Source organism: Vombatus ursinus, unplaced genomic scaffold, assembly GCF_900497805.2.
Source record: "Vombatus ursinus unplaced genomic scaffold, bare-nosed wombat genome assembly UNPS02014821.1, whole genome shotgun sequence".
Lineage (NCBI taxonomy): Eukaryota > Metazoa > Chordata > Mammalia > Diprotodontia > Vombatidae > Vombatus > Vombatus ursinus.
Genome location: NW_020954599.1, coordinates 7,274,031 through 7,296,261, shown reverse-complemented (window position 1 = coordinate 7,296,261; position 22,231 = coordinate 7,274,031). Strand labels below are relative to the sequence as shown.

The window sequence follows — 22,231 nt, the reverse complement described above, 5'->3', positions numbered from 1 at the left end:
TTAATAATACTTAGCTTCATTTGAGAATTTCCAAGTCTTAGTTAATATCACAAACTGATACAAAAATTTGTAATATATGTTGATTTTTTTTGCATCTGTAATAAAATTTTACTTCCTTACAAGTTATATACCTTACTTTTGTATTGCAATAATGAACATTTTTATGTAAAAGAAAATATCTAGTTGTATAAGTATGATATCAAAATTACTTTTCAAATGTAATTTAAAAATTCCTGTTATAGAACTAATCTGTTTGGTGCACCTGTAACTTCCATCAATCCCTGCTAAAGCAATTACAAAATAATTTTACTCTGGAGAAGTGTGGGGTTTTGCTGTGAATAGAGATTAATGTCTTTTACTCGTATCATATAGCTATACTATAAAAATGTGTCTCAACATAATTTCCATATTGGCTAAGGTTTACTCACTATTAAAAAGAAAGTCCTTATGTTAGTGAATAAACTTCCCCTCTAAATATGTCACATTCCATATCCTCTAGAGTACCTAAAGTGGCACTATGCATGTAGTGGGTAGTCAATAAATATTCATAGAATGAGTAATTGTATTCCCTATGGTAACTCTTGGACGTGATCGAGGCCTTTATTTTTTTAAAAAATTTATTTATGTAGCATTTCATTTTTCCCCCAATTGCATGTAAACACAATTTTTTGACATTCATTTTTTAAAATTTTGAGTTAAAAAAATCTCTCCCTTCTTCCCCTATCCCCTCATCAAGAAGGCAAGCAATTAAATATATGTTATACATGTTCCCAAATAGGTTATACATATACCCAAAACATTTCCATATTAGTCATGTTGTGAAAGAAAACAAACCAAAAATATCCAAAAAGCAAAGTTAAAAAAGTATGCTTTTATCTGCTTCAGACTCCATTAGTTCTTCCTTTGGGGATGTATAGCATTTTTTCATCATAAGTCCTTCAGAATTGTCTTGGATCATTTTATTGCTGAGACTAGCTAAGTCACTTACAGTTGATCATTATACAATATTATTACTATGTACAATGTTCTCCTGGTTCTGCTCATTTCACTTTGCATCTAGGTTTTTCTGAGAACTTGTTATTTCTTGTAGCACAATAGTATTCCATCACAATCATGGGTCCTTTCCCTTTTTTAAAATGTCTTTGAGATACAGACCTAGTAGTGGTATTGCTAGGTTAAAGGGATATACATGGTTTTATAATCTTTTGGGCTTAGTTCCAAATTGCTCTCCAGAATGGTTGGATCAATTCACAACTTCACCAACAATCCATTAGTGTCTCAATTTTCCCACATCCCCTCCAACATTTGTCATTTTCTTTTTCTGTCATATTATTCAATCTCTTCATTTCTTTGGAATTGTTTTAATTTCCATCAGTAGTGATTTAGAGCATTTTTTCAAATGGCTATAAATAGCTTTAATGACTTTGTCTGAATCCTAGCTGTTCATATCCATTGAATATTTATCAATAGGAGAATAGCTCTTTGTAAATTTGACTTTGTTTTCTATATATTTGAAAAAAGAGGCTATTATCAAAGACATTTGTTGTAAAAAGTGTTTTCAGAGTTATGATTACTAACTGTATTCCCCTCCATCCTATTTTCCCCATTTATTCTACTCTCTTTCCTTTCACCCTGTCCATCCTCAAAAGAATTTTCCTTCTGACTCCAGGCTCCCTCAATCTATAATTTCTTCTGCCAGTCTCCCCTTCTTTTATCCCCTTCTGCTCCTTCTTTTCTATAGGGTAAGATATTTCTATGCCCAACTGAGTGTATATGTTATTCTTTCTTTGAGCCAATTCTGCTGAAAGTAAAGTTCAATAGTTCATCCTACCCACCTTCCCTATTCTACCCTCTACTGTAAAAGCTCTTTTGTGCTTCTTTTATGTGAGGTAATCTACCTCTCCCTTTTCTGTTCTCACAGGCCACTCCTATTTTTCCACCCCTTTTATTTTTATTTTTTTTAGATTCTTCCTATCATATTCAACTCATACCCATGCCCTCTATGTATATTCCTTATAACTCCCCTAATAATGAGAAAGTTTTTAGGATTTAGATGTATCATCTTCCCACCTAGTAATGTAAAAGTTTAACCTTATTCAATCCCTTATGTTTCTCTTTGCTGTTTTTCTTTTCATGCTTTTCTTGAATCTTGTATTAGAAAGTCAGATTTTCTATTCAGCTCTGGTCTTTTTATCAGGAATATTTTCAATTCCTCTATTTCATTGAGTATCATTTTTCCCTGAAGGATTATACTCAGTTTTGCTGGGTAGATAATTCTCAGTTGTAATCCTAGCTCCTTTGCTTTCTGGAATTTCATATTCCAAGCCCTCTAATCATTTAATGTGGAAGCTGCTCAATCTGGTGTTATTCTGACTGTTCCTCCATGATATTTATTTTCTTTCTGGCTACTTGCAATATTTTCTTCTTGACCCAGGAGCTTTAGAATTTGGTTATAATATTCCTAGGAATTTTTGTTTTGGGATTTCTTTCAGGAGGTGATTAGTGGATTCTTTCAATTTCTATTTTTTTCTCTGATTCTAGAACATCATGGCAGTTTTCTCCGATAGTTTCTTGAAAGATATTGTCTAGGCTCTTTTTTTTTTTTTTGAGCATGACTTTCAGGTAGTCCAATACTTCTTAAATTATCTCTCTTGGTTCTATTTTTTCCTGCTCAATTGTTTTCCCAATGAGATACTATACATTTTCTTTTATTTTTCATTATTTTAATTTTCTTTTATTGCTTATTGAAATCTCATGAAGTTAATGCCTTTTCTTGTCCAATTCTAATTTTTTTTAAAAAATTATTTTATTCATTGAGCTTTTGTACCTACTTTTGCATTTGATCAATTCTACTTTTTAAGGAATATTTTCTTCAGTGAATTTTTATACTTCATTTCCATCTGGCAAATTCTGCTTTTCAGGAGATTCTTTTCATTGAATTTGTGTGTGTGTGTGTGTGTGTGTGTGTTTTCCATTTTGTATATTCTGTTTTTAAGGCATTGTTTTCATCAGCATTTTTTGTGCTTCCTTTATCAAGCTGTTGACTCTTTTTTCATGATTTTCTTGCATTACTCTCATTTTCCCCAATTTTCCTCTATATTCCTTATTTGAATTTTAAAATCCTCTTTGAGCTCTTCTATGGCCTGAGATCAATTCACATTTTTCTTTGAGACTCTGGATTTAGGGGCTTTGACTTTGTTGTTTTCTTCTTATTTTGTGTTGTGATCTTCCCTGTCACCATAGTAATTTTCTGTGTATAGGATTTTTTTGTTTGCTCATTTTTTCTAGCCCATTTCTTGAATTTTAACTTTGTATTAAAATTGGGCACTTCTCCTGGCATGGAGGGGACACCATCCCAAGCTTCAGTCCCATGCCACTGTTTTCAGATTATTTCTGATCTGAGGAGAAAGCTGTTTACTATTCTTCTGACTTGTGTTCTGACCTGTGAGCAACCATAAGCTTTCTTTTCTGCCCTCAACTATGACCAGAGTCCCCAATCCTCTGTCTTATCCCCACAAGCTCTTGTCTGCTAGAGCTCCTTCTCACCCTGGGACTGTGACTTGGATCTGAGTATGTGCAATGCAACAGAGTCCTCTGTTCAGTGCCAGTAAAGGGACCCCATAATCTCTTCTGATGAATTGTCTGCCCCCTTATCTGACCCCCTTGCCATCTGTGGGCTGAGAACTCCAGAAGCAGACACTGCTGCTGCTGCTGATTCAATCACCCCCAGGGCCTGCTCCTAGTTTGCAGGGGCACCATCTGTGCTGTTGTAGTCTGCACTTCACTCTTACTCTAGAGTGATTGACCTATCTTGTCAACCTTCTAAATTGTTTGGGACTGGAGAATTGTATCATCCCATTATTTTGTAAGTTCTGCTGCTCTAGAATTTGTTTTAAGGACTTATTTAGAGTTGTTTCAAGGGGAATATGGGAGAGCTCAGGTAAGTTCTTGCCTTTCTCTATCTTCTTGGCAGACCAAGTAGGTCCCTTTATATGAGTCCTTGTGACCCCTTCAGACCTGCCAGAAGACTTTCCTTGGAGCTGAATAATTTATAGAAAGAAAATTATGTTTCTCCAGGGACAGGCAAATACAACTTGTTGAGTTGTGAAAATCAATGAGGGCAAAAATGGTCTATTTTAATCTTGTCTGTTTTTGAGGACAGACTGGTTTTGTTTCATTGATTTTTGTTGCCTACTGAGTTTAGTTGCCTGACCATTGAAAGTTATTTTATTTTCTTTCTTTTCCTCTTTGCAGCTTCACTTTGTACTAAAGTTATTCTGAAGTGTTATTTGTTCCAGAGATATTCTGAGGTAGCCTTGGATAGTAGGTTTGAAAGAAAATAACAAAAAGAGTGTACATGACTCAATGAGACACAGCTTTCTGAACTTCTATGGCTGTTTTTTCTAGTGTTTTGCTTTTTGTTGTTGGAGGGGTGGAATTTAATATATGGATTCAGGATGGTCTGAGCTGACTCTTCCGTCCCCCTCTATTATTGGGTTCAGTCTCCAGAGACAGCTGATTCTTTGTGTCCTCAAGATTTTAGGGGTAAACTTGAATTGGGAATTCTTGTATGGTTGCTCTGAAGTCCTCATTTAGTGTATGGTGTGAACCCACATCAGGTAATATCTCTTCCATATCATTTAACCAATTAAAATCAAAAGACTTTTACATAAGGATATTGATTGAGAAGCTACAGCAAGGACCTGAATACAAAAATTAGAGAGTTCATTCTCTCCTGTATAGATTTTCTTAAATATAAGCTCCCATCCCTTTTGTGCCATGTGAGGCCACACAAATAATGTACCTAAAGTTGATCAAAGAGGTGAATTTTAAATTATACACACACACATATACATGGACACATACATGTGTTTATATGTGTATATACACACACACACACACACACACACACACTTTTCCCTATGAATACAAGATGTAAAAACCTATGAGAGGTGTTCCTGAGGACAACCAGAAGCTCCTGTGTCTATCCTGGTAACCTCAACTGAACTTCTAGAAATCATATTAATAATTAAGGCCATAAATATCAGGAAACATTATTTGCTTCCAGTAGTAAATTTATTCATCTAGTATCTAGAGTGGAACTAGGTATAGAACTTCATTCTGTATTCTAGAACTTTATTCACCTAACGTATCTAGAAAGCACAAATATAAATTGGTGCTTTCAATAATGTAGGGAGCTCCATGTGAAGACCCATCTACTCATGAATATCAACAATAGTCTTAGAGAGTTTTCAGGGATACTAAGATGTTGAGTGGCTTGCCCAGAGTCACCAAACAAATATGTTTCAAAATAAGAATGTGAAACCAGATGTTTTAGGCACTGAGGTAGGCTATCTTTCTAGTATGTTATGCTGTCTCTAGATTAGTAGACTAAAAAAAATGAGTAAATTGTGGTTTCTTCTATTTATTCTTTTACCTCTCTGAGTGATTATAAACCAGGGTGAGATGAATGTCTATAATTCAAATATTCAATCCAATAAACAATTCAATTTAATTGAAGTATGTATTAAGTGTCTGTTATGAGTCAAGCATGGTGCTAAGCACTAGGGATACAAATAGGAAAAAAGAAAGACAATCTTTGCCTTTCAGAAGCTTACTGTCTAATAGGAGAAGACAATACAGAAGAGGAAGCTGAAAAGCAGAGTCAGTGGGAGGGGTAAACACTAGGAGTTCCACAGTGTAGGGGCAGGATGTTCTGTAGGAGCAGAACCACTGACGTAAAATGGAATTACCTAGAAAGTTCTGACCCCTCTGCAAAGGAAGGCTTTGGTAGTGGTTTATCACATAACCCTCCAGTGCCCTAATCTGAGGGAAGAGTGAATGTGGAGTTGAAAAGGTATATCAAAAGCTGAGTCAATCTGCATGGTAAAAATAAGGAAACAAAAGTGAAAATGTAAGTTTGCCTTTAATTTTAATGATATGATGTCATAATTAGCATAAACCTTTTATAGATTCATAAATGGAAGAGACCTTTGAGGTCATTTTGTTCAAATCCCTCATTTGACAGACGAGAACACTGAGAGACGAAGTGAAGGTCTTGTAAGTGCTAGATTCAGAAGGTGGAGTAGGAGGAGAAAAAGAGAAGGAAGAAAAGAAGAAGGAGGAGGAAGACAGATCTTTTGTCTTCAAACCCACCATTCCTTCCTTTGCCTCCTAACAAACAGAAGCCCAACATGTAGGCTGTCCAAATAATATGATAGTAAATTAATATAGTCACTAGGTTTGTTTATATGACATACTTTGTGTGTGGGTGATGATGATGGTAATGATAATAATAATAAACACCTCTGGTTTGTAGAGGTAGAGTCTAGTCTTTCAAAATGTTACTGGACTCTAGACCTGTCCCTTTCTCTTACCTGATATAATTTCTCTGTTCATTCTCTGGAACCCTACATACTTGGAATCTTCATTGGAAAAACCTACCAGATTTCTAGATATCAATTAGATGTATCCAAGTGTGACCCCAAAGTTTCACCTAAAAAAAGGTGGTTCTCCTCCATAGTATAGAGGAGTCCTGTGTGTGGGATGACCAAAGTGGGAGCATACCACATAGGGAGAGATAATTAGAGCCTAGTATAATCTAGATTCTTCATCCAGAGAAAACCTTTCATATATTCATTAAACTCTTTCCTCCTTCTCCATTTGTGGCCTTTAGATCATCTAACTGTGTCTTTGACTTTCCTACTGGCCCCATTGTAGATGAAGCCTGAGATTTTTGTGACTGAGTTTTACCCTTGTCTCAGAGACAGATATCACTCTGATGTGTCTTTGCACCTTCCTTTTGTTCCCTTTCATCCTGTCCACAAATATTTTAAGAGATTTCTTCTGTGAAAAGTAAAATGAACTCTTTAGCAACATCTGTATCTTTTATGAAGATCTGTAAATTACCTAAAAAACAAGAACAATGGACAGAGACATTCAGTAAGGATCACACACATAACTTATACACTTGAATATACTTTACACTCGTTCCCTGAATGCTCAAAATGTCAAGTAAGTTAGTGAGTCTAAAGGAAATAAATAAGAAAGGAACTCAAAATACAGTTGTTTCAGACAAGTGTTGGCAAATGGCTTTTGGCAGCTTTAGGTCAATTGTTACTTTCAGTGCAAGGTCAGCACTTTTCCCACATTTTAAAATTATTTTTATACCAAAAAGGTATTTCGTAGCATTATTTTACCACAAAAATTACTTCACATTAGTAAAGTTCAATTTAATGTCATTTTAATAAAACCGAGACCCTGAAATTTCACTTAGTGAAAAGTGTAGCTATTAGTTAAATATATATATATATATTTGACTGAGCTAGGTTTAATCTCAAATAGCTGCACACTCTCTAACCAAAGTTACACTTCTGCAGCTAGGCATCTAGGGTCAGCTGCTCATGACCGTGGAAAAGAAGAGTCTTGGCTAAGATGTGGAGAGACATCAGATATTTTGTTCTAGTGCCATTTATGATTTTTTTTGGTATTCTGGGTAAGTTATAAGCAGAATGTAATTATTATCTCACATATGAAAATGAGCAACAGGTTTTTTCTTTCATTTTTGTGTTTCTTTGCTACCCAAGCCTATTGAAAACTTTGCTATTGAGACTATATTTGAACAAGTATGAAAGCACAAGTTAAAATTTAGGATAATAGCCTTGTAGTTCAATAACCTGTAAAACTTTTTTTAATTATGTAAGAGTTAGATTTAAGGGAGGAAAGCAGTTTAGCTTAATCAGTCTAGAACCTAGGAAACTTCCTGTAACATAATGTAATCATGCTTAATAAATACTTGTGGACTGAGTAATTCAGTTTTTTCAAAAGATTTATAATTTCTGTGTTATATGTTCTATTAACACTAGTGTCCTTTTATGCTTTAGTCTTCATAAAATGCTCTTGCCAAAAATTGTCTTCATTATCATCATCATCATCATCTGCTGGCATTGAATATAATGAGTGCTTCTTTTTTAAATTAACAATGATATCTTCTTTATATATATATATATACACACATATATATATCATTTGCTGTATTTTACAACAATAGTTCTCTTTTCTTGTCAAAGAAGTACAGCTGAAGCCTTTTCATATCTCTTTTTTGGGGGCAAGCTTAGACATTATAATTTTCAATTTTATTTGTTCTTTACATTTACATTTTCATCATTTTGTATAATTTTGTATATCATTAGATGAATCATGTGTACATGATTCTTACTTTGTGTCAGTTCACATATCTTTACATGATTACCTGTATACATTATATTTATCATATCTAACAGTATAGTTAGAATAGTAAGGTAAATATCATTACATTTGTGTAGCACAATTTGTTTTAGCTATGTCCTCAGTTAATAGACATTTTGTTTCAGGTTTTTTGCTACTAAAAGGAATATTGCTACATAAAAGGACTTGTATTTATTCATTGATGTCTGTAGGATATATGCCTAAAAGTAGAATCTCTGGCTCAGAGAATATTCATACCTTAGTTACTTTCTTTCCATAATTTTAAATTATTTCCTAAAATTGTTGCACCAATATGCAGCTCTACCAAGAGTACATTGGTGTGTCTATGGTTTTACAACTGTTCCAACATTGACTTCCCACTTTTCTCTTCATCAACTTGCTCAGTGTGAGGTAAAACCTCCTATGTGTTTTTATTTACATTTCTCATAATATTAGTGATTTGGAACATTCTTTCATATGTTTCTTAATAGTTTGCAATTCTTTTGAGAATACTTCATATTGTTTGACTGTTAAATGGGGAAACACTTTTGGTATTTATTTTTAATAGTTGTTTATATATTTTGTATAGCAGGCCCTATTGTATAGCAGACATATTTGATACAAAGATTTTTGCCAGTTGACTGCTTCATTTCCTCTACTATTTTGTTCGTGCATATTTTTCTATTTAATGTAAATGAAATTACTTATTTTATGAATTGCCTTTATATCTTATGTGTTTAAGATTTTATCAACAATATCAGCAGTTTTGCATTCAGGAAATTTTACTTTCATAAAAATTATTGAGGATCACTAAGAAACTTTATTTACTATACTAAATATTAAGATGAATCAAACTAAAATATGTATTTAATAATTTATTTAAAACAATAACAAGCTCACTAAATGTTCATTTTTATGAAAAACAATTATATTTTCTAAAACAAAAAAATTAGAGGTGTGTGTCATCTTTAATGTTTGGCTTAATAGAAGACAGTTTGATTCTCATATCTACTTGTTCATTTAATCTGTTGCAATGCATTGTTTTGGTTGAAGAAAATCTAGTCTCAAACAGATGTGTAGTTGGAAAATGGAGAAATATTTTAATAGGCAAATTATATCTCAAGATGATAATGATGATAAGGAAGGAGAAGAAAATGATTTTGACCTTGAAAACCTCTAAAAATGTCTGGGGATCCCCATCGGTGTCCAGACTGTAATTTGAGAAATGTTGATTATCTTCTAAAACATTTTGGTATGAAATTTAATATTCAGTTCATAGAGCAAGTTTTACTTCATTATGGCACATAGTATAAGTAGTTGGTATAAACATAATTTCTTCTAGACTGCTTTATAGTTTTCTTAGCAATTCTTGTCAAATAGGTAGTTATATATGAGGCAATTGGTTTATCAATTTATTGTTTAATTTAAATTTAATCTGAACTTTCATTTAAAAACTCTTCCTTTTCTAGGTAATTCCATTTTTCTATTTCTCTAATTTATAAAAACAGAACCAAATAATTTTGGTGATTATTAATTTATAATTTAGTTTGTGTTCTAGAAGTGCTATTTCTTTTGCATTCCTACATTTTTCCAATGATTCCATTTGACAGTCTACATCATTTTAGCCCTCACAATTGGCTTTAAGCCCCTCTTTCTCCCTTAATTTTTTCTTGTACTTAAGGTAAAGATTCTCTCCTTTTTTGTTGTCATATCTCCAGATGAATTTGTTATTATTTTATCTTGTTCTATTAAATATTCCCTTGGTGGTTAGTTAGATTCATATAGCACTAATTCTGTAAATTATTTTAGATGTTATTTTCAATATGAAGTACTGAATTTCCTTCCAGGTGTTTGCCATCTTTTATTTAAGAAACATTTTGTTATTCTATTTACAAATATCTATGCTTTGGTAAACTGACTCCCTGATATTTTATGCATTTTATCATTATTTTTAATGAGTCTTCTCTTTCTGTTGTTCCTTCATATATTTTGTTGTTGTTACATAGAATTGCTATTGATCTTGGTGGGTTTATTTTGTATCCCATTCCTTTATTAAGGTCATTATTTCTCAATTAGTTCTTTTGCTGATTCTATAGAATTTTTTAAGTAAGCCATGATATTATTAGCAAAAGGGTAAAATTTTGACACTCTTTGGCTATTTTTAATCCCTTAATTTCTTTCTCCTTATTGCTATTACTAGCATTTCTAGGCTCATGTAAAAAAAAAGAAAAAAAACAATGAAGGAGCATACTTAATTTAGTTTAGTAATTACTGTGAAAATTGATAGGTTTTTCTTTTCATTGCATGAAATTCTAACTTTTGGTTTTAGATATATACTTTTATTATATTATAAATCTTCCTACCTTATGCATTGTAGTGTTGTTTTTTTTTTTAGTATAAATGAGCAATGCTTTTTGTCAAAGCATTTTCTGCATCTATTGATATGATGATGGTTTTGGATATTTTTATTTTTAATATCATTAAGTTAATTTTTTTCTCCTAATGTTGAATCATCTCTGTATCATTGGCACAAATCCAATTTGATATTAGTAATTTTTTTATAAATTGCTGTAGACTTTTTGCCAAGAATAATTTTAAATAGATATTTATTAATGAATACTTGTATAAAAACCATGCAAGGCATAGCCATAGGTGACCTGTTATAATATGATTAAGAAAAGTTTGCCAACAATAGTTCCATAGTTTTCTTTCTTTCTTTTATCCTCCCTATTTCAGGTATTAGGATTATATTTAATATATAAATTGAGTTTGATATAGTATTTTCATCCCCACTTTTAGGACAATTTCTGAGATTTTCTGATTTTATATGGGTCAGGTCTTCACATTATTCATTGCTAGGCCTATACTCAACAATAGACCTGTCATATTTATGCTTTTGGGGAAGAACATGAAAGAACCCCTGCTCAATTCCATTCTATGAAAGATACTAAAAGAAAAGCACTGATGAACCACCTAAAATAAAGCCTGACTCTCTTTACATTTATAATTGTGTTCTCTGTATTATTTTTGACATCATTTCATCCTTTAGAAAAAAAAAAACATTTTTTTAGGTCACCAAAGAATACAAAGGTGATCAATTTATTTTGTATTACATGTTTCTCTCATTTAGCATGCTCCTCATGTAGAACACACAATCTGTGATTGGGACTATTTAAAAAGTCATTCCTGTTTGCTAGAAACTCACCAAAATATCCTACTTTGGCACATCCTTTGGAAACATAAAGACACCTGCATTCCATGTTGAAGCATAAGAACTAGGGTTGGTTCACTTTCTGTTATGGTATCTTATAAATAAAATTTGAGGTCTTTTGGGGGAAATGTAGATAGAAGTTTAGAAATGAATGATATAAAATGCTACCAAAATCCTTCTCCATTACTACTATTAGTTTAAAAAATACCATTAATTGAATTCTTCATGAGTGAATAAGTGATTTTTTGTTCTCCTTAGCTACCAGTCCATTAATGTTTTACCACCTTGTAATTAAAGGAAGAACTCCACTAGTGATTTGTTACAATACTATTTTAAGGGCATATTAATAAAAAAATCTTCAAGTGAATTCTGCATGCAATCACACCTGCTATAACTATAAAGATTCTGAGAAAGCTCATTTTTCTAAAGGATATTTTCATTTAGATAAAAGAAACCAGGGAATTACATTACTTTTTTTCTGTGTCACTTTAAAGTTTTAAGTAAAGATGCCACAAAATAAGATTAATATGGAATAATCTGCTAGTGGGCAGATCTATTATCTTTCTTCAGGCCTTAACAGATTTTTTTGCCAGTAAAAAAGTACAAAGTATCATCCCTAAAACTGGAGAATTAATGGAATTTTATTGACTCAGAGATCTGATTTTCTCCCTAAAATTGGTTTCTGACATATAATTTTACATTTAATTTTTTCTTTTAAAATATATATTTTATTTAACCATATAGTTCCCAATTATATTTTTAAAAATTAACAGGCATTTTAAAATATTTTGAGTTCCAAATTCTCTCCCGTCCTCACAATGCTCTCTCTACACTTAAAAGCAAGCAAAATGAAATCGATTGTACATGTGAAGTCTTGCAAAATATATTTCCATATCAGCCATGTTGCAAAAGAAAACACACACACACACACACACAGACACACACAGACACACACAAAGCAAGAAAAATAAAAAAGTGAAAAAAGTGTGCTTCAACCTGCATTAAGTTCATCAGTTCTCTCTAGAGATGGATAGCATTTTTTCATTATGGATCCTTTGGAACTGTCATGGATTGTTGTCTTGATTAAAGCAGCTAAATCTTTCACAGTTGACCATCATTACAATATTACTATTACTGTGTATAATGTATTCCTGGTTCTGCTCACATCACTTCACATCAGTTCATATAAGTCTTCCCAGGTTTTTCTAAAACTATCCTACTCATCATTTCTTATTATACAATAGTATTCCACAACTTGTTCAGCCATCCCCAAATTTGTGGGCATCCTCTCAATTTCTACTTCTTTGCCAACACAAAAAGAACTGCTACAAATATTTTACATAATGCTGTATGTAATATACATACATTAATATAAATATAAATAAGTCTTTTTAATCTCTTTGGGATAGACCTAGTAGTGATGTTGATGGGCCAAATGGTGTCTATAGTTTTATAACACTTTGGACATAATTCCAAATCGTTCTATAGAATGGTAGTGCCAATTCACAACTGCACCAAAAGTATGTTACTATCCCTGTTTTTCATCATCCCCTCCAATATTTGTCATTTTCCTTTTCTGTCAGGATAGCCAAACTGATATGTGGGAGATAGTACCTCAGAGTTGTTTTAATTTTAATTTTCCTAATCTGCAGTGATTTAGAGCCTTTTTTTCTTGATACAACTATCGATAACTTTGATTTCTTCTTCTGAAAACTGCCTTTTCATATCTTTTAACCATTTATCAATTGGGTAATGTCTCATTTGTTTTAATAAATGTGGCTTAGTTCCATATATATTTGAGAAATGAGGCATTAGGGAAATTTGCTGTAATCCCCTGCCCCCTCCCCAGCTTCCTCTTTTATTTCTAATTTTGGTTGTATTTATTTTCTTTGTGAAAAACTTTTTGATTTGATGTAATAAAAATTATCCATTTCACGTTTAATACTCTCCATTTCTTGTGTAGTTAAAAAACTCTTACCTTATCCATAGATCTGACAGGTAATATTTTTTCCACGCTCCCCTAAATTACTTATGATATCGCAGTTTATATTTATATAATTTCCATTTTGACATTATTTTGATATAAGATGTGAAATGTTGGTCTTTGACTAGTTTCTTCAAAATTGCTTTCCAGTTTTCTTAGTATTTTTTGTTAAATGGTGAGTTCTTGCCCCCCCCAAAAAAAAGCTTGTATCTTTAAGGGTATAAAATACTAGATTACTGTGGTCATTTGTTACTGTGTATTATATACTCAATCTGTTCCCCTTATCTACCACTCTGTCACTTAGGCAATACCATATTGTTTGATGATTAGTGCTTGGTAATAAAGTTTGAAATGTGATACTGCTAGTCCACTTTCCTTTACACCATTTTCATCGATTCCCTTGATAGCGTTACCTTTTTCCAGATGAATTTTATTATTTTTTCTAGGTTTGTAAAATAGTACTTTGGTAGTTTGATTGGCATGGCACTGAGTTAATAAACTTAGGTAGAATGTCATTTTAATTATATTGGCTTGGTCTGCCCATAAGCAATTAATATTTCTCTATTTGTTATATTAATCTTTATTTACGTGAAAAGTGTTTTGTGATTACGTTCATATAGTCCGTAGATTTGTTTTGGCAGACAGACGCCAAAGTATTTTATACTTTTTGAAGTCATTTTTATTGGAATTTCTATGTCTATCTTTTCCTGCTGTATTTTGTTGGTAGTATATGGAAATGCCAATGATCTGTTTGAGTTTATTTAATATCTTGAACCTTTGCTAAAGTTATTGTTTCAACTAGTTTTTAGTTGATTTTCTAAGATTCTTTAAGTATCCTATCATAACATCTACAAAGAATAATAGTTTTGCTCCTCAATGTCTATTTTTATTCTTTCAATTTCTTTTTCTTGTCTTATTGCTATAGTTAGCATTTCTAAAATATTATTGAATAATACTGGTGATAATGGACATCCTTGCTTTGCCCCTAATAATATTGGGAAGGTTTCTAGTTTAACGTCATTGCACAAATTTACTCTTTGCTTTAAATAGATACTACTTATTATTTCAAGAAAGGTTCCATTTATTCCTATGCTTTATGGTTTTTTTAAAATAGAAATAGGTGGTGTATTTTGTCAAGAGCTTTTTCTATACCTGTTGAGATAATCATGATTTTTTTAGTCATTAATATGATCAAATATTCTTACAGTTTTAGTAATATTGAATCAGCTGTGTATGCCTGGCATAAATCCCACCTGGTCATAGTATATAATCTTTGTGATATATTGCTGTAATCCTCTTGCTAGTATTTTATTTAACTTTGTTTTTGCTTTGATATTCCTCAGAAAAATTGTTTTTTTAAAGAAATAGTTTTCTTTGCTTTTTTCTCTCCCTGGTTAGGTGTAAAAAAACACATTTGTGGTATGAAAGAAATTTGATAGGACTTCTTATTTACCTATTTTTTCAAATAGTTTATATAGTATTGTTATTAATAGTTCCTTTAGTTTTTGGTAGAATTAACTTGTAAATCCATTTAGTCCTGAGGATGTTTCTTAGGGAGCTCATTCATGGCTTGTTTAGTTTCTCTACATAAGATAGACTTACTTAAATATTGTATTTCCTCTTCTGTTAATATAGGCAATTTATATTTTTTAAATATTCCTCCATTTCACTTAGATTATAAACTTTACTGTCTTATGATTGTGCAAAATAACTCACAATAATTATTTTAATTTCATCTTTATTGTGTTGCACTCACCTTTTTTGTTTTTGATACTGATAATCTGGATTTCTTTTTCTTCAATCAATAAATGGTTTATCTAATATTTTATTTTTCCCTATAAAACCAGTTCCTGGTTTTATTATTTAATTTTTTACTTTTAATTTTATTAATATCATTTTTATGATTTCTATTTCTATGATTTCTATGATTTAGTATTTAATTGGAGATTTTTAATTTGCAGTTTTTCTAGTTTTTATAATTTCCCACTGAATTCATTATCTGCTCTTTCTCTCCTTTATTTATGTACACATTTAGAGTTTTAAATTTTCCCCTAAGTATTGCTTGGCTGCATCCCACAAATTTTATTATATTTTCTTGTTATTTTATTCAATGAAATTATTGATTATTTCTGTGATTTTTTCTTTGAACCACTTATTCTTTTGTATTAGATTTATTTAGTTAACAATTTTAAATCTATGTTTCCATGGCCATTGATTGAATGTCATTTTTATTGCATTGTAGCTTGACAAGGGTGCATTTAATATTTATACTTCTCTGCATTTGTTTGTAACATTTTTGTGCCCTAATACATGGTCAACTTTTGTGGATGTGCTATGTACAACTGACAAAAAGCTATACTCCTTTTTATCCTCATTCAGTTTTCTCTAGAAGTATATCATACCTAACTTTGATAACATTCTAATTATCTACTTCATTTATTTCTTATTTACTTTATGGTCAAATTTATTCAGCTCCAAAAGGGGAAAGATGAGGTTGCTCAGTAATACAGTTTTACTGTCGATTTCCTCCTGTAATTCATTTAAATTTTCCTTTATGTATTTAGATGCTGTGCCATTTGGTACATATATGTTTAGTATACTTATTGCTTCATTGTCTTTGGTCACATTTAGCAAGATGTAGTTTCTCTGCTTATCTGTTAATTAGGTCAATTTTAACTTTTGCTTTGTCTGAGATCTTTATTGCTATCCTTGCCTTTTTTTTCTTTTACTTCAGTGAATGCATAATATATAATGGTTTAGCCCTTTATTTTTAACATTGTTTGTGTCTCTCTGTTTCAAATGTTTTCATGTAAACAACATATTGTTGGATTCTGGTTTTTAATTCATTCTATTATCCCCTTCTATCTTATGGGTGATTTCATCCCATTCAGATTTCCAGTTATGATTACTAAATGTGTTTCCCTCTATCATATTTTCTTCTCTTTATACTTCTCTTTCTCTTTTTATCCTGTCCTTCCTTCGAAGTATTTTTTGGTCCAGATGCTGCCTCGCTTGATCTGCTCTCTCTTTTATTACTTCTGCTTCTTCCACTGTCCCCTCCTAATTCCTTGTTTGGCAAGACAGATTTTATACCTAATTAAACACACACAACATACACACATATACATATTAAACATATGTATACATATATACACACATATTCACATATACATATTCATATAGACACACACAGACACACACTGATATATATGCATGATACATTATGCTTCCACTGAATTTAAAAAAAAAAGCAAGGGTAGCAGTAATGATCTCAAAGTAAAAGTGAAAATAGTCCTAATTAAGAGATAAGCAGGGAAAGTAGGTGTGTGTGTAATTTCCCCCTCTTTGAACTGGTTTAGATGAGAATGAGGTTTACTCATTGCTTGTCCCTCCCTCTCATTTTTGCTTCCACTATTTAAAGAATTTTCTTTCTATGCCTCTTTTGTGTGGGATAATTTCCCCATTCTTCTCCCTTCCCCCTTCTCCCTTTGCATTTTGATTTTTCACCTCTTCTTCCTCTTCTTCTTTTTTTGAGATTATCCCAGCATAATTGACTCTCACACATGCCCTCTGTCTATGTAGACTACTTCTAATGGCCCTAAAAATGATAAAGGACTTAAGAGTTCCATGCATCATCTTCCCACATAGGAATTTAATCAGTTTAACCTTATTGAGCATTTCTTTAAAATTTCTCTTTCTTGTTAATCTTTTCTTATGCTTCCCTTAAGTTTTGTATTTGAAAGTCCAATTTTCTTTTCATCTCTGGTCTTTTTCATCAGGAAGGCTTGAAAGTCCTTTATTTCATCAAATATCCTTTTACACATTTTGGCTGGGTATATTATCCTTGGTTGTAATCTTAGCTACTTTGTCTTCCAGAATATAAATCTTGTGTGATCCTGATTGTGGTTCTAGATATTTGAATTGTTTTTGACTGCTTGTAATATTTTCTCCTTGTCCTGGGAGCTCTGGAATTTGGCTATATTTTTCCTGGGAGTGTTCATTTTGGGATCTTTTTCAGGAGATGATCAGTAGATTCATTCAATTTCTATTCTACCCTCTGGACCTAAGATTTTGGAAAAGTATTCCTTTATAATTTTTTGAAATATTGTTTCTAGCCTCTTTTATCATGGCTTTCAGGTAGTCCACTAATTCTTAAATTATCTCCCCTCAATCTATTTTAAGTCAGTTTTTTCTAATGAGATTTTTCATATTTTCCTCTTTTTCCATATATTTCACTTTGCTATTATTGTTTTTGATGTCTTATGGACTCATTAGCTTCTACTTTCCCAATATTATTTTTTGAGGAATTATTTTCTTCAGTGAGCTTTTGTGCCTCTTTTTCCATTTGGCCATTTTTGCTTTTTAAGAAGTCCTTTTCTTCAGTGAATTTTTGTGCCTCTTTTACATTGGGCCGTTTCTTTTTCTTTTTAAGTTTTTTTTTGTTTGTGTATGTATGTGTGTGTGTTTCTTATATTAGGCTGCTAATTCTCTTATAAATTTCTTGCACAACTCATTTCTTTCCCCATTTTTTTCCCTAGATTACTCTTATCTCTTTAACTCTTCTAGGAATTTTTGTTGGTCTTTTGTCCAATTAGCATTTTTCTTTGATGCTTTGCTTTTGGCTAGTTTCATTTTTCTTTTGTCTTTTTCTGAATTTATGTCTTATTATTCCTGGACCATAGTAATTTTTTATGGTCAAGGTTTTTTTTTTTGTTTCCTCAGTTTCCTAGGCTATTTCTTGACTTTGAATTTTATGTTAAAGTTAAAATTTGCTCACCTGAGAGTAAAGAGGCATTGATACATCTTCAGGCATTTTTTGTTACTGTTTTCGGTAATGGTTGTAGGTTTCTGCAAGTTTTGGGTGCTTCCAAGTTGGTGTGATATGGGGAGAGATATGGTCACTTACCTTCTGGTTTGTTCTTTTGTATTTTGTCAGAAACGGCCCTAGTTCCCTTGCAGCCACAAGAGCTAGCATTCCTTTAGGCCCTAGAACTGCAATCAAATCCCCCCCCCCTTTTCCTGCATTCTCAAGTGATGACAGTCCTCTCTGCCTCTGAACTGCAACCAGGGTATCTGATTCCATGTGAGCCCTTCTGAGGTATGGAACTGCCCAAAAAATGTGACCCCAAACTCCTTATGGTCAAACATAAGTCCTTGAACCCAGTGCCACCAAAAAGTCCCCTGTAATCTATTTCTGATCATTTATCTTTCCCCTCTCACTGTTTTTGGGATGAGAACTCCCAAATTTGCTGCTCCAGCTTTTGCAGCTATCTACAAAACCCACAGCTAGTGCCAAAGCCATATGGGTTCTGGTCATGTCCCTCCTGGTGTCACAAACATTTCCTACCCCAACTTCCTTATTTGTCTTAGGCTGGAAAAATGTCTAAAACAAACTTTTATTGGCTCTGCCAGTCCAGAATTTGATTTAAGGCATTAGTTTATATTTATTTGGAGTGGAATATTGTGAGAGTTGAGCTGGTTTGCTGCTTCTACTCCATGTTGACTCCTCCTTGATAATTTCTTGAAATATTATTTTAGGCCCTTTTAAAAATTGTGGCTTTCAAGTAGTGCAATAATTTTTAAATTATCTCTCATCAATATTTTATAGGTTGATTGTTTTCTAATTATATATTTCACATTTTCTTTTTTATGCTTTTGACTTTGTTTTAATTTTTTTATTAATTTATTTTTATTTATCAACAATCACTTGCATAAGTTTAGAGTTTTAAATTTTTCTCCACCTTCCTTCCCAAGACGGCATGCAATCTCATATAGGCTATATATATATATTCCTATTAAACATATTTTCACATTAATGATGTTGTAAGTAAGAATTAGAACCAATAGGAGAAACCACCAGAAAGAGGAAACAAAACACAACAGAAGAAAAAAATAGCAAATAGTATGCTTTGATCTGCATTCATACTCCATACTTCTTTCTTTGGATGTGGGTAGCATTTTCTATCATGAGGCCTTTGGAGATGTCTTAGATCCTTGCATTGCTGAGAAGGGCTAAATCTATCAATATTAGTCATCATGCAATGTGCCTGTACAACATTCTCCTGGTTCTGCTCATTTCACTCAGTATCAGACCATACAAGTCCTTCCAGGTTTTTCTGATGTCTGTCTTCTCATCATTTCTTGTAGCACAATCCATTACATTCATATACCACAACTTGTTCAGTCATTCCCTAATTGATGTACATCCTCTCAATTTCCAATTCTTTGCCACCACAAAAAGAGCTGCTATGAATGTTTTTGTATGTGTGGGTCCTTTTCACATTTGTATGATCATATGTATGTATGTGGTATTGCTGGGTCAAAGGGTATTTATGGAGATTTATGGAGAACAGAAGAATTCATGAACAAACAGGAGACAGATAACATTATGAAATGCAAAATGGATAACTTTCATTACATCAAACTGAAAAGTTTTTGCACAAACAAAGCCAATGTAACCAAGATTAGAAGGAAAGTAGAAAATTGGGAGATTTTTTTTTTACAACCAATGTCTCTGATAAGGGCTCCATTTCTAAAACATGTAAAATATTAAGTCAAATTTATAAGAATACAAGTCATTCCCCAATTGATAAATGGTCAAAGAATAGGTATAGTTCTCAGCTGAAGAAATTAAAAGCCATCTATAGTCATATGAAAAAATGCTCTAAATCACTATTGATTAGAGAAATGCAAATCAAAACAACTCTGAGGTACCACATCACACCTATCAGATTGGCCAACATGACAAAACAGGAAAATGATAAATGTTGGAGAAGATGTGGGAAAATTAGAAGACTAATGCATTGTTCGTGGAGTTGTGAAATGATTCAACCATTTTAGTGAGCAATTTGGAACCATGTCCAAAGGGCTATAAAAATGTGCATACCCTTTGTTTTAATTTTTATTGATGTCTCATGGAGTCATTAGCTTCCACTTGCCCAATTCTAATTTTTAAGGAATTATTTTCAATAAGCTTTTGTACTTCTTTTTCCATTAGGCAAGTTCTGTTTTTTAAGTGTTATTTTCTTCATAATTTTTTTGCCTCTTTTACCACGCTGTTAATTGTCTTTTCTTAATTTTCTTCCTTTGCTCTCATTTCTTTATTCAGTTTTTTCTTTACCACTCTTATTTAATTTTAAAAATATTTTTACCTCTTCCAGAAATTCTTTTTGGCTTTCACATTTTTCTTTGAGGCTTTGCTTGTAGTTGTTTTGATGTCATTGCCTTCTTCTGAGTTTCTGTCTTGATCTTACCTGATTGTATCATACATTTTTGTTGTCAGATTTTCTTTTTTTGTTATTTGCTCATTTTTACCTGCTTATTTCTTGACTTTCAACTTTGTGTTAATGTTGGTTTCTTTTGCTAGGAGGGAGGGGTTTCAGGCTTTTTTACACTGTGTATTCAGAGGTAGTCCTGGGGTTTTGTAATTTTTCCATGCTTTTGAGGTAGTGTGTTCTATGGAGATGTGCAGTCACTGCTTTCCTGGTCCGTACTCTGGTCCTTGGGAAGGGCCCCTGATTCCTTGGGATTACAATGAATAATGGTTTTAAGGGACCCTACTCCCTTGGGACCCAAAGCAATACTACTCCTCAGTGGCCCCTACTTCCTTGAAACCTAAAGTGATACTGCTCCTCATGGCCCTTTCTCCCTTGGGATAGCAAGTGATACTGCTCTTCTGGGTCATTGCTCCCTCATAATCAAAAGTGTTCCTTTCCACTTGTGAAGTGTAATCCAGAAGTGGATATAGGTAATGAAGTTGCCAAATACAGTCTGTTCCTGTGCCCAGTGTTTGCACAGAGGTCCCTTATAATCTCTTTCTGACCAATTTTTTTTTTTTTTGGTGAGGCATTCAGGGTTATGTAACTTGCCCAATGTCACACAGCTAATTAAGTACCAAGTGTCTGAGGTCAGATTTGAACTCAGGTCCTTCTGACTCCAAGGCTGGAGCTCTATGCACTGTGCCACTTAGCTGCCCCTCTTTCCGACCAATTGCCTGATCCCCTTACTATCTCTGGCTTGAGAGCTTTGAAGTTCCTGATGCTACTGTCACCACCCCTAAGTCCTATCACTCGTGTTTTATCCATGTGATCTCCAGCTCAGCTTCTACCCCTATGTCACAGATCTCTCCTTCTGACCTCCTAGTTGTCTTGAGTTGGAAGAATATCTCACTTTAAACTTTTGCTGACTTTGCTGCTCCAGAATGAGATTTGAGGCGTAATTTTAAAGAAGTTGAGAGCGGAATATTGGAGAGCTTGGCTGTAGTGCTTCCTTTACTCTGCCATCTCTGTTCCACCCCCAAAAGTCCTAAACATTTTTTTCTCAATGAGCAATTTTTTCGGGGACTTTTAACAGTGACCCACATAATTAAATGTTGTTTATTTGAGAATTTGTCACATTAGATTGTAGATAAGACTGAGACTTAGTTTTCTCTACCACATTTATACTATGAGCAGTACAATGTCATGATTACTTGCAAAGGTACTTCAGGAGTTTTTCAGATAAAGTGACATATTTTATTCCCTTCCTGGCTACACTCCAGTAAAAGGTCAGATCCTTCTCGTACTTTTAGAAAAACAAAGTAGAGAATTACAAATACTTCAAAGAGTCATGTTCTCATCCTTGTGACCTGATTCCCTTCAATGATGCTGATCACAACCTGTTTATACCTTACTCTGGCTTAGTCAGTTGCTGTGATAAAAATAAATCATCAGCTGGTGGCTAAATCTTCTTAATAAGCCTATTCAATCTCAGGCTATCCTTCAGATAGCAGACACAGCCCTTCAATGGGCTTTAGCTTTGTTAAGGCCTTC

The 22,231-nt window shown here is 32.8% G+C and overlaps 1 protein-coding gene and 1 pseudogene across 1 annotated transcript in view; both read left to right on the top strand.

Moving 5' to 3' along the window:
* Positions 1–22,231, top strand: part of GRID2 (glutamate ionotropic receptor delta type subunit 2) — a 1,698,202-nt gene that overhangs the window by 187,511 nt on the left and 1,488,460 nt on the right. The gene's annotated exons all lie outside the window — the stretch shown is intronic.
* Positions 1–22,231, top strand: part of LOC114024522 — a 70,016-nt pseudogene that overhangs the window by 35,782 nt on the left and 12,003 nt on the right.